General features: G+C 51.0%; 1 protein-coding gene across 1 annotated transcript in view; it reads right to left on the reverse strand.

The window, feature by feature from the left end:
• LOC138528243 (zinc finger protein 729-like) overlaps positions 1–610 on the reverse strand; it is a 256,066-nt gene extending 255,456 nt beyond the window's left edge. Inside the window, exon 1 of the mRNA XM_069639697.1 lies at positions 386–610. The gene's annotated coding sequence lies outside the window, so the exon portion shown is untranslated. The remainder of the gene's footprint in view (positions 1–385) is intronic.
• Between the last annotated feature and the right edge of the window lie 10,537 nt (positions 611–11,147).

Consider the following 11,147-nt stretch of genomic DNA (forward strand, 5'->3'; position numbering starts at 1 on the left):
TGCTGACCCCCAGCCGTGCAGCCGTGCAGCCGTGCAGCCGTGCAGCCGTGCAGCCGTGCAGCCGTGCTGCCGTGCAGCCAGGCAGCCGCAAGCCGTGGACGGTGCTGCATGTGTGCAGAATGGCATGGAGGGTTCTGTACAGCTGTGGGGGCACCTCACTTTCTTCTGGTGGGGGGGGGAGGGATGTGGCAGGGCCGTGGCACCCAGACGTCTGATGCTACCAGGGGGGGTCGGGATTTGGGGAGAGTTTCCTGCATCCCTTGCTCTGGACTCCCCCTCTGACAGCCCTCTGGGTGAGACGCAGCCAAACCTTCCCTGGCATAAAAGACCCCCCCTTTGCCTGATGCGAGAGATGCGAGGGATTAATACATGGACATGGACCTACTTCCATCCGGCCCATCTCATTGGCTGGAGCTCTCAGAAGCGGCGGATCGCAGCAGACATTCCCGGGGAGCAGAGGCTGCGGAGGTGGGGGCGGGAAAGGGGCCGCAATGGGGGGATAACGGGGAGTGAGCGGAAATGGGGAGCTACGGGAGGCCGCTAGGGAACTCGGGCCTCCTTTCAGCAAATGAACCCCAAATGAACAACTAGGCGGACCCAAAGCGGTGGGAATGGGGAATAACCGGGCAGAGACCCCCAGAGCCGCTTTCTCCATCTCCCGAACAGCCTGTTCTTTTTTAGAGCTCTCTGCTTGCACCCCTGATACCAGGAGGAACTTCTGTCTGTCTTTTGGGGTCGCCCCTTGGGTCGCCACACGTAAAACAATGAGGGAGAACCACACAGGATGTGTGGCCACACCTGCCTACATTTGAAAATCAAAATTACTGAGATGTATGCCCCGCCCACGGCCACACAAACTCCGCCCATTTTCTCATGGCCCCGCCCACATGTCAAAAAGGTCAACTCTGCTGCAATGTGATGTGACGTCAGAAGTTTGCAGTTCAAATTGAAATGTGCACATTTCATTAAATTGGCTTTTCACAACCACCAAATTGCATTCGCCTTCCATAAAATTAACACGTTAAAATGTGCACATGTGAACTCCAAAACTCCAAGAACCAACACAAAGGTTTTCCCTGAATGTTGCAGTACCGAAATTGGACATTGGACCTCATTACGACCCAGGCGGTAAGTTACCGCCTGGGCCGTGACTTTACCACCATGGCGTAAACTATGTTTACGCCATGGTGGTAGGCGGACTTACCGCCCCATTCCGAGGTCGGCGGGGCGACATCCATTTACCCTTCCCCATTCCCATTTTTGCCCCATAGGGCATAATGGGAGTGGGGAAGGCGTTAATTACGCCACCGTAAATTACGGTGGCGTAATTAACAACATGGTCCCTTAGCGCCATGGATTTTAACACCTGCTAAAAGCAGGTGTTAAATCCGCCATGGCGCTAAGGGACCTCGTACTCAGGCGGTAAGGGTCGGCGCTGTTTACGGCGCCGTAAACCCCTTACCGCCTGAGTTGTAATGAGGGCCATTGTCCCTTAGTTGTTCTTCATCAGGTTATTTAGTGCAGTGGTGAGGTGTCCAGCCTGCAAACCTGATGGCTGTGGTTCAGTGGGGCCGAGTCCACCCTAACCTGGGCAAAAAGAACGAAAGTAAAAGAAGCGCGCGCTCGCATTGAAAGTCGAAGCAAAATAAAGGCGCGTTACATTCTTTTTGCCAATGAGCTGGAAGCATTACAGTCATTGCTACAGAGACAAAGCCACACTCAGGCAGGGGTCCTGCAAGCATAACAAAACAAAGAAAGCAATCAGTGAAAGCTGTCCCCCCACCAAAATTCCTGAGAATCCAGGGTCTTTCCCACAGACCCGGAGAAATGGCTAAAATTCCTGAGTCTCCGGGGAAAAATCCAGAGGTTAGGCAGGTATGTGTGTGGTTAATGGTAACTGCTTTATTTGCACCTCTCGCACGCTTACATCAATGACGGTCACCTGACCTTACCTCCCCCCAAAATAGCATTGTCATACCCCATCTCCTCCATCCATCATCTCGGCTTTTGGATGGTGCAACAGGGTCTGCTTCTGTCTTGGGGATGGGGTGGCTCGTCAGCCTGTTCACTCTCAAGACCGATAGTCTCTTCGACCCCCGAGTATCCTGATTCTTCCCTGATGCGGATTCTGAATCTGTCTGGGGTGAGTCGCCTTGTGTCTGTTTGAAGAATGAGCTGTTTCTGGTCACTTGCCAGCTCTTTTGCTCTGCCCTGATCATGGTCCCCTTCCTATCAACGATGCTCAGTGGCCAAGGATTGAACAGTGGATGTCCTTATGAGATTGGTTTGTCATACCAAGACATTGGACCTCATTACGAGGTTGGCGGTAACCCGCTGGTGACACTAGCGGGTTGCCGTTAACCCTGTAACACTGTGTCCGCTACTTGATTTCCCGGTGCCACCAGGACATTACAAGTCCCAGCGGCCTGGGAATTCGGCAGGTGGAAAATGTTAGTCCCCATTCCCATGGAGTACCATAGGGCTCCTTGGGAATAGGGACTCAGAAACGCCTGCAACGGTGCTGGTGCTTCCGTGACAACTGTGATTTCCAGTGCTGTTGCGCCCGGCCGGTCAGACCTGCCGGGTGCAGAGGCGCTGGAAAGTAGAGTTATATTCTGTCAATCCGTGAAGGGTGCCGATACGTTGCTACCAGCACCCTTATTTCTGGACAGGCAGGCTTGTAATGAGGCCCATTTCCCCTATCTACAGGCCCGTCTTTTGTGCTTTCCTTCTCCGGTATGCATAGTTCTTCATTTTTCGTTTCGCCTGGTCATCCCTGTCTCTCATTTCCTGATCTTGTGCGGCCTCCTCCCGATGCGGTACTTTGTGGGGTATCCAGAAGTGCACAGACGACCAAACATTTTTTCTGCGGGCCAGACTCCTGTGGAGTCATGGTGTGTATTCCGGTAGTCCCTCAGGAGTTGGCACACAGACTGTTCAATGGGCATGTGAGTGATTTTCGTTATCCAAATGGCTCTCTTAATGTTTGCCATGAACCACTTCACAGGCCCATTGGCTTGAGACCAGAGTGGTGTAACCTTTCTGTGGTGGAATCCCGTGCACTTGGCAAAGTTGTTGAAATCATTTCCCATGAACCGAGGGCCATTGTCTGACTTTGTCACCTTGGGGACCCCATAGGCTGAGAATATTCAGTCCAACGCAGGGATCACGGCTGTGGTGGCGGTGGATGGGAGTATCTCCACCTCGGGATATTGGGAATGTTCATCAAGGACCACCAGCACATATTCTCCGGTCCACAATAGACCATAGAAATCAATTGCCACCTATCCCCACACTCCTTCCGGTAGGAGTGTCGTGCGTAGGGGTTCTGGACATGACTGAGGCTGCAGGCTAAGACATATTTGGCCTGACTTTAGTGTGCTCTCGATGAGCCTCTCCATGCCGGGGAACCACACTTTCCTCTGGAGCGAGATGCGTTTATTCAACACTACCCCCCTGCAGTTTTCGTGTGCAATGTCAGCCGCCCTCTGGTGTACAGGGCCTGGTAGTATGATCCGGTCCCCTTTGAGGACTAGGGACGACGAGGACAGGGAGAGTTCATATTTGGATCTTGCCAGGGTCTTGAACAGCTCTGTATCGAGCACTTGGTTGTGCTGTATAGAAGCTTCCGTTGACCTCCATCTGTTGTTAAGAATGCAGGTGGTGGCAATGACCAGGGTCTCGTCCTCCATGGTGCACTTGGTCATCTCTGCCATGGGGATGGCCCGTGGCATCGCATGATGAATGACGCATCTAATATATCAATCAGCCCAGTGGTTTGGGGTATGGGGTCCTGGCAGCGGGTGACGGAACAGGATTTCAGCCCGGTTTTCCTCTTTGTCGGCTTTATTTACATTGTTGTATCTGTATTCCTTTAGGTGAAGCCCCCATCTTGCTATCCAGGGAAACATGTGGGCAGTGGGATTCCCATATCTGGTAACAAGAGCATGATGGTCTGTGATGATAGTGGACGGTGGAAGTGTTCACATGCCCAGACCACTGCAAGAGCCTCTTTAGCGGCCTGTGAGTATCGCTGCTCTGCCTCTGTCATGCTCTTACTGGCGTATGACATGATCCTCCTCTCTGCATGTTTTCTACCTGAGTGTTGGGCAAGTATGGCACCAAAACCCATGGGGCTAGCACCAACTGTCACCTTGTTGCGCATGTTGGGGTCAATGTATGACATGCAGACAGCCGTTGCTATGTTTCTCCTGATCTTGTCAAACGTCTTCTGCTGTTCCGCCTCCCATTCAAACACTGGGTCCTTTTTAGTTAGTGCCCAGGGTAGGGTGCTCGTGGAGACAAAGTCAGGTAGATAGTGAAGTGAAGGCTAACACAGTACTCTGAGCAGCCACAACACGAGCGACCTGCACGGACTGCGACCCGGCTTGAGACATTCCCAGTCATAAAGGCCCTTGCTAGGCCGCAGTAACTACGGCAAAAAGAGACAACAGAAAAGAGCACTCGAGAACCAACATACAGCGTGCAAAATTAACAAGGAGATTACCCAGCACACGATCCTCCAGCATAAATAAAAAAGGAAACAGCCTGCTCCCTTGCACTTGGACACTCAATATGGACAACGGGGAAGCCAGCTGGAACTACGTATTACCCCGGCACACAGAGCGCTGGGCATTGCAGAAACTCATCACAACCACAAAACTCACTGGAGCGCATTAGTTACATCCTTGGGGCAAACACAAACGACAACTGCAAGCGCAACCTGCCCTAAATAGGCTACCAGACTGGCCAGGGAATCACAAGGACGTATATAGGTACTCCAACTAAGGGAAAACGGAAAGACAGAGGGTTAACCCACCCCTGGGAACTCTGGAAAGGCTGGGCCCAAACAAAGAAAAACTGGTCAATCCTCGGCTGATTGTTAAAGAAGGGTGGGAGTCAAGCCAGCTAAAGCAGCCACGAGAACATAGCGGCGCAACACTGCCACCCCTAAAGAAAGGATGTACCCTTGCAGCGTAATACAATGCCCAAAGTGGCAGCAGTCAAGAAAGGAGGAACAAAACCGACCATCAAAAAGAACGCCATGAGTGGAGATGGTACCAGCCACACTGCCTTACCCACCCCACCGATGACATCAACCCCCATGGATCTACAGGGGTTCTTCACATCTATGCAGCAAGGCTTTGCCGTGCTCAATGACAAACTCTATGGCATTAACAGTAATGTCACATTAATTCAGAATCAGCTAGAGAAGGCCACATACTGAATTCCTGAAGCAGAGACAAGCATCAGCACAACTGAAGACACATTTAAGGCACTGCAAAATACAGTGACCAATATGGCCAAGGATTTGGAAAGAGTCAAACTGAAGTGTGAGGACCTGGAGCAAGGTCACGCCATAATAACATACCCATAGTAAGGTTCCCGGAAGACGCAATTATCGGCTTGATGGAACTAGCGGTTGAAGAGTTATTCAAAGTGCTACTGGGAGATCCTGGCTGGTCAGCAATGTTTGTTGTTGAACTTGCACACAGATCCTAACCGCACACCCGAAGCCGTGCGCCTACGTGAGCCCAATAATTTCTAGACTTATGAACTTCAGGGAGAGAGACCTGGTGTTGCGAGCCGCTACAGACAAGCAGGAACGGAATGTGGGATCCAATGTGGTCTGCATATTCCTGCATCACATGGTGCCTGTACAACAAGAAAGGCGAACACTCACCGGGGTATAGAAAATGCTTTCGTGAATGACCGATACCCTATGAAATTCTGTATCCGGCCAGATTGTGCTTGCAATACAAGAATAAGACCTATTTTTTTTACATTCCCGGAAGAAGCAGTCACCTTCCTTGAAACTAATATTCCCTTGCTGAATAAACAGACACCCGGAAGAGATGAAGGACGCTCGTGAAGCCTGGCGACGAGAGAACTAAACTGACATTGATCACTCGAGTGTCGTATCGGTTTGTACTAGCAACTACGAGCTGCACCTCCGACACTGTTCTAGAAAGTTCATATAGTGGAATCGGTTTACCAGTTTCCTGCTGATGGGCATATTTAACATGTGTGCTGGTAACGTAATTTAGGTCAGACACCGTAACAAAGAAGAAGCTAGCGTCAGTTCCTTGACCCCGGCCGCACTGAAGCGGTCACTCGCATGCGAGGGCATGAGTTCGAAAATTGGCTGTGGGAGGAGGATGAGGGAGGAAGCAATAGATATTACGTAGTTGAAATCCGCGGAACTATGAGGGTGGGGGTGGGGGGACAGGGTAACGGTTGGGTGTTAAAGTTAAAATAATGCACATCCAGATAGCAATACATTATTTATTTTATTTATTTATTTTATTTATTGCATTTGGATGTACGCCCACACCTTTGGGAATCACGGGGTAGTTACAGATATCTTCGTTAGCAAGTTAAGGTTATATACATCTTAGATTACAGCTGAGTACATATCTTAGTTATCAAGTATGGGTTACATACATTTTAGGTTGCACCAGTATAACAGGCGTATGGTCTATCATATGACATAGAAATGATCTAGTGTTGCTTGGTATTTACCGTCTAGGGTAAAGAGTGTTTAAGAGAGTATTAGTACTTGTTGAACAACCAGGTTTTGAGTTGTTTTTTGAACTTAGGTAGCAAAGTTTTGTTGGATAGATGGGGTGGGAGAGAGTTCCAGCTGGGGGTTGCGAGCATAAGGCACATTGGGCCTCATTACGACCCAAGCGGTAAGTTACCGCCTGGGTCGTACCCTTACCACCATGGTGTAAACTATGTTTACACCATGGTGGATGGCGGATTTACCGCCCCATTCCAAGGTGAGTGGGGCGGTAAATCCCCATTTCCCATTTACCCTTCCCCATTCCCATTTTTGCCCCATAGGGCATTATGGGAGTGGGGAAGGCGCTAATTACGCCACCGTAAATTACGGTGGCGTAATTAGCACCATGGTCCCTTAGCGTCATGGATTTTAACGCCTGCAAAAAGCAGGTGTTAAACTCACCATGGCGCAAAGGGACCTCGGAATCAGGCGTTAAGGGTCGGCGCCGTTTACGGCGCCGTTAACCCCTTAACGCCTGATTCGTAATGAGGCCCATTGTATACTGCAGTAAGAAAACATGGACTGAGAGAAGTGAACTAGATGGCTAACAAGAACCCTGTAGAGATAAAACTGCTGAGCTGGAATGTCAGAGGTCTTGGAATGCCGGTGAAAGCGCAAAAGGTGATGGCGTATGTCAACAGAATAGGGGCACGGATAATATACCTGCAAGAAACACATTTGTTAGGGCACCAGGTGAGTAGGTTCGCACCGGGTTGGAGGAACCACCGATTTTTCACATCCTACTCTACTAGAGCCCGGGGAGTTATGATACTGTTACACAGAACACTGCTGTTTACACATCTCGCGACAGACTGTGACCCGAATGGTAGATATGTGGTGGTGCATGGCAAGTTGGGTACTACTGGAGTCCTGAGAGGAGGAGGACGAGCGTAGCCTGAAAATGAACTGGGTATCATTCGCATAACACTGCAAATTGGGGCAGAGAGCAGCGATGCGGTTGGCAAGGAGTGCCAGGTATTGGTTGAACAGCCAGGGAGAGAGGTTAGATCCCAGGGGGACACCACAGATAGGGAAAAAGATATCAGAGAGGAAGGACCCAAGTTGGACCTGGGAGGGTCAGTCGGGGAGGAACGAGGTAAGCCACACCAGAGCCTGGCCAGTGATACCCAGGATATCACGGAGACGGTTGAACAGGATGGCATGGTTGTCAGTGTCAAACTCAGAAGAGAGATCTAGCAAGATGAGGGCGGAAAGGGTATTAGAGTCAAGGTTAGAGAGCAGGTCTTCACGGATGTTTAGGAGAGCAGTTTCCATGCTTTGGGCAGCTCTGAAGCCAGACTGATGGTCATGAAGGCAACCAACAGATTCAGTGTGGAGATTAAGCTGGGAGATGGCCAGTTTCTCCTGGAGCTTGCCCAGGAAGGGAGTGATGGAGATTGGGTGATAGTTAACTAGACAGGAGGGGTCGGCAGAGGGTTTCTTAAGAAGAGGGTGCACAAGGGAGTGACTCGGGGGGGATGGCAAGACTCCAGTGGTGAAGGAGTGATTGCAGAAATCAGCCAGGGCAGGAGCCAGGGAGTCGATGTGGTCCTTGATAGTTTTGGAGGAACAGGGGTGAACCTGTTTTGATGAGACTTTCATAGATCGGACTAGTCGAGAAACCTTGTCAGCGGAGAACAAGGGAAAGGCAGAGAAGGAGGGAGGAGAGGTGGCTGCAGAAGAGCCAAAGGAAGAGCAATGTGTACGGTGATGGAGGGGATAGGAGGAGATTGAGGACAGGATGTCCTGAGTTTTAGAGATGAAGTGAAAAGCCAGTGCCGTGCAGAGGGCCTGGGAAGGGACAGGCGAGGTAGAGACTGCGTCAAGATTGGCCAGTTCCTTGCAGATTTTAAAGAGTTCAGCCGAGTTGTTAGATGCTGCAGAGACGCAGGCTTGGATATGAGCTCTCTTCTTGGTTAGGACAGAGAGCCGATATTGCCTTTGGAGCCGGCGACAGGCCAGTTTGTCAGAGGATGTACACGAAGCACGCCATTTCCTCTCGGCCACCCTGCACTTGCGTTTAAGGGTGACGAGGTCTGAGTTGTACCAGGAGTTGCACGTGGCTTTGGGCTTCAGGCCAATTCTCATGACAGGGGCAAGGATATCAAGAGTTAACGAATATAGCAGAGTAGAGTGTGGAGAGGGCTGTGTCACGGTGAGAGTGAGCCAAAGGGGGAGGGGTGGTGAGGAGGTGGCGACGAAGGCCTCAGCTGACACGCGCTTCATGGGTCGGATGACCAAGAAGATGGGTGGCAGTGATGGAAGTGGCTTGGCCTGAGGGATAGGGAGGGTGAGGTGAGAAGAGAGGAGACAGTGATCACTCCAGGAGAGAGGAGTGGAGAAATGAACAGAGAGGGGAAGGTCTGAAGAGATCAGAACATCCAGAGTGTGCCCAGCAGAGTGAGTCAGGACAGAGGGGAGAATAGTGAGTGAGAGAGAGTCGCAGTGGTCGGGAAAGAGTACAGAGGAAGGACAGGAGGCATCCAGGTGGATGTTGAAGTCTCCAAGAAGGAAGAGTTGAGTGGGTGAAGCCAGGAGTGAAGAGGAGAGGTCCGCCCACTGAGTGAGGAAGGAGGAGATATGTTTTGTTTGCTTTGAAGGACCGCTCTGTTCTGCGAACGCTTACCACTGCCTGCAACATTCTATCCAGGAACAGCACTGCGAGCTGAGCACTTGCTGGATTAACTCTGCTTCCTGTAAGAGGCGGACCTCGTTGCGGTCACGTGTCTAATCACGTGACTTTTTCTCAGCATTTATTGCCAGCCCAACCGTCCGAGCGGGGTGTTTTGTTTGCTTTGAAGGACCGCTCTGTTCTGCGAACTCTTACCACTGCCTTCAGCATTCTATCCAGGAACAGCACTGCGAGCTGAGCTCTTGCTGGATTAACTCTGCTTCCTGTAAGAGGCGGACCTCGTTGCGGTCACGTGTCTAATCACGTGACTTTTTCTCAGCATTTATTGCCGGCCCAACCACCCTTGCGGTGTTAAGCCCTGGAGGCAGTAAGGGCTGGAGCCACTGTTTTGCTGTTTGGTTGTGACTTGTGACTTGTCCTTGTACAACGGGCTTGTGAGTATACCAGTTTAAGGTCTTACTCTCCTTCATCTGCTTAATACTCAATAGTAATTCGGGTAAGGGGGGAGAGTCGGACTCTGGCAGCTCCTCGAGCTGTTGGGCGTTCCTTACCCTATTACTGGGAGCTTCTTAAAATCTTTGCTGCCTAATGGTTCTCTTTTATTGACTGACCTTTTAAACAGATCTATCAATTGATATACTTGCTGCTATACTCAGTTCCGATTTTTATCCCTATTTTCGAAGGAGATCCATATTTATTGTATTTTATCATAGGCCCTCATTACGACCCTGGCGGAATTCAGAAAACGATGGCGGAAATGCAATACCGCCATCGAATAGCGCTCGGTGCGACTATGACCCGTCACCGCAAAGTACGATGCCATTAGCGACACCGTAGTGAACGCCAACGCTAACTGCACCAAGCACGCGCGCGCGCGCCATGCCAAACCGTAAACACCACCATGGCGCAACGGTACGCCAATTCCGACCCCAGCGGACATGTACCTAACGCCATCAAGCATGGCGGAATGCACCATTCCGCCATGGTGAGAAGTACGGCATCGCGAATCAACCGTAAACGGCCCCACTGACTGCCCGTACACCGCTCCCTGCCCACAAAGTACAACTCCCCGTAGGTGCAACGAAGCCACAATGCAACCAGTGAAATGCACAAGTCACCCATGCATGCCAACGAACAAATGAACCTCAAGAGGGGCCAATGGGAGCTGCAGGGCACAGATGGCACGAATACAGAAGCCATCCCAATGGACATGACCACAGTCCCCCACCAAGAAACGCACGCAAACACAGGCACCTGTGACCAGCAATATTCAGAAAATCACAACATTCCACCAGTCCACCTGGCTGACCGGCATCTGTCACACAAAACCCAATCCCCCGCCCCTGAGCATGACAACATTCAAACTGTCATATTGGCAGCCCCCATCCCTGACCTCACGGGCTTCGTAGGCAAACGCGCCCAGTACAGGACCACGCAACAAAACTCCGAAGCTGGAACCCAATGCAGATCCACTCACAATACATCGCTCCCCAAATAGGAATATGCCACATCACTTGCAAAGAAGAACGCTACACGGCCCATATCAGAATAGAATTTTAATGCACATCAATATCACCAAGCCCATACAGCCATCAGGCCATGAACTCCAAAACACATTTCACCATTGTGGGCTGCTTCCGCAAGAAATGACCAGCCACTACTTGTGTGACGCCCTGTTCCCTCATGGTACACAGAGCCACATTCACGTACGAAAAGGCAACATGGAAGCGCACAGAACCGCAGGGCCGTCCCAATGGGGAGGCACTAGTCCAGCTGAAAGGCCGAAATGTTGCTCCGAGCCACCAGTACTGCGTAAGGGCATGTGGCCCATTGGCGATCGTCCCATAAGATCGTAATGCTGCTCCACTGATTAACACGAAGCAGCAGGTGTCGGGAGTAAAACCCATCTGCAGGAGTGGCATACAGATGGCAGTGGCAAAAGGGGAGGAG

This window comes from Ambystoma mexicanum, chromosome 7q, assembly GCF_040938575.1.
Source record: "Ambystoma mexicanum isolate Mex_15411 chromosome 7q, UKY_AmexF1_1, whole genome shotgun sequence".
Taxonomy (NCBI): Eukaryota; Metazoa; Chordata; class Amphibia; order Caudata; family Ambystomatidae; genus Ambystoma; species Ambystoma mexicanum.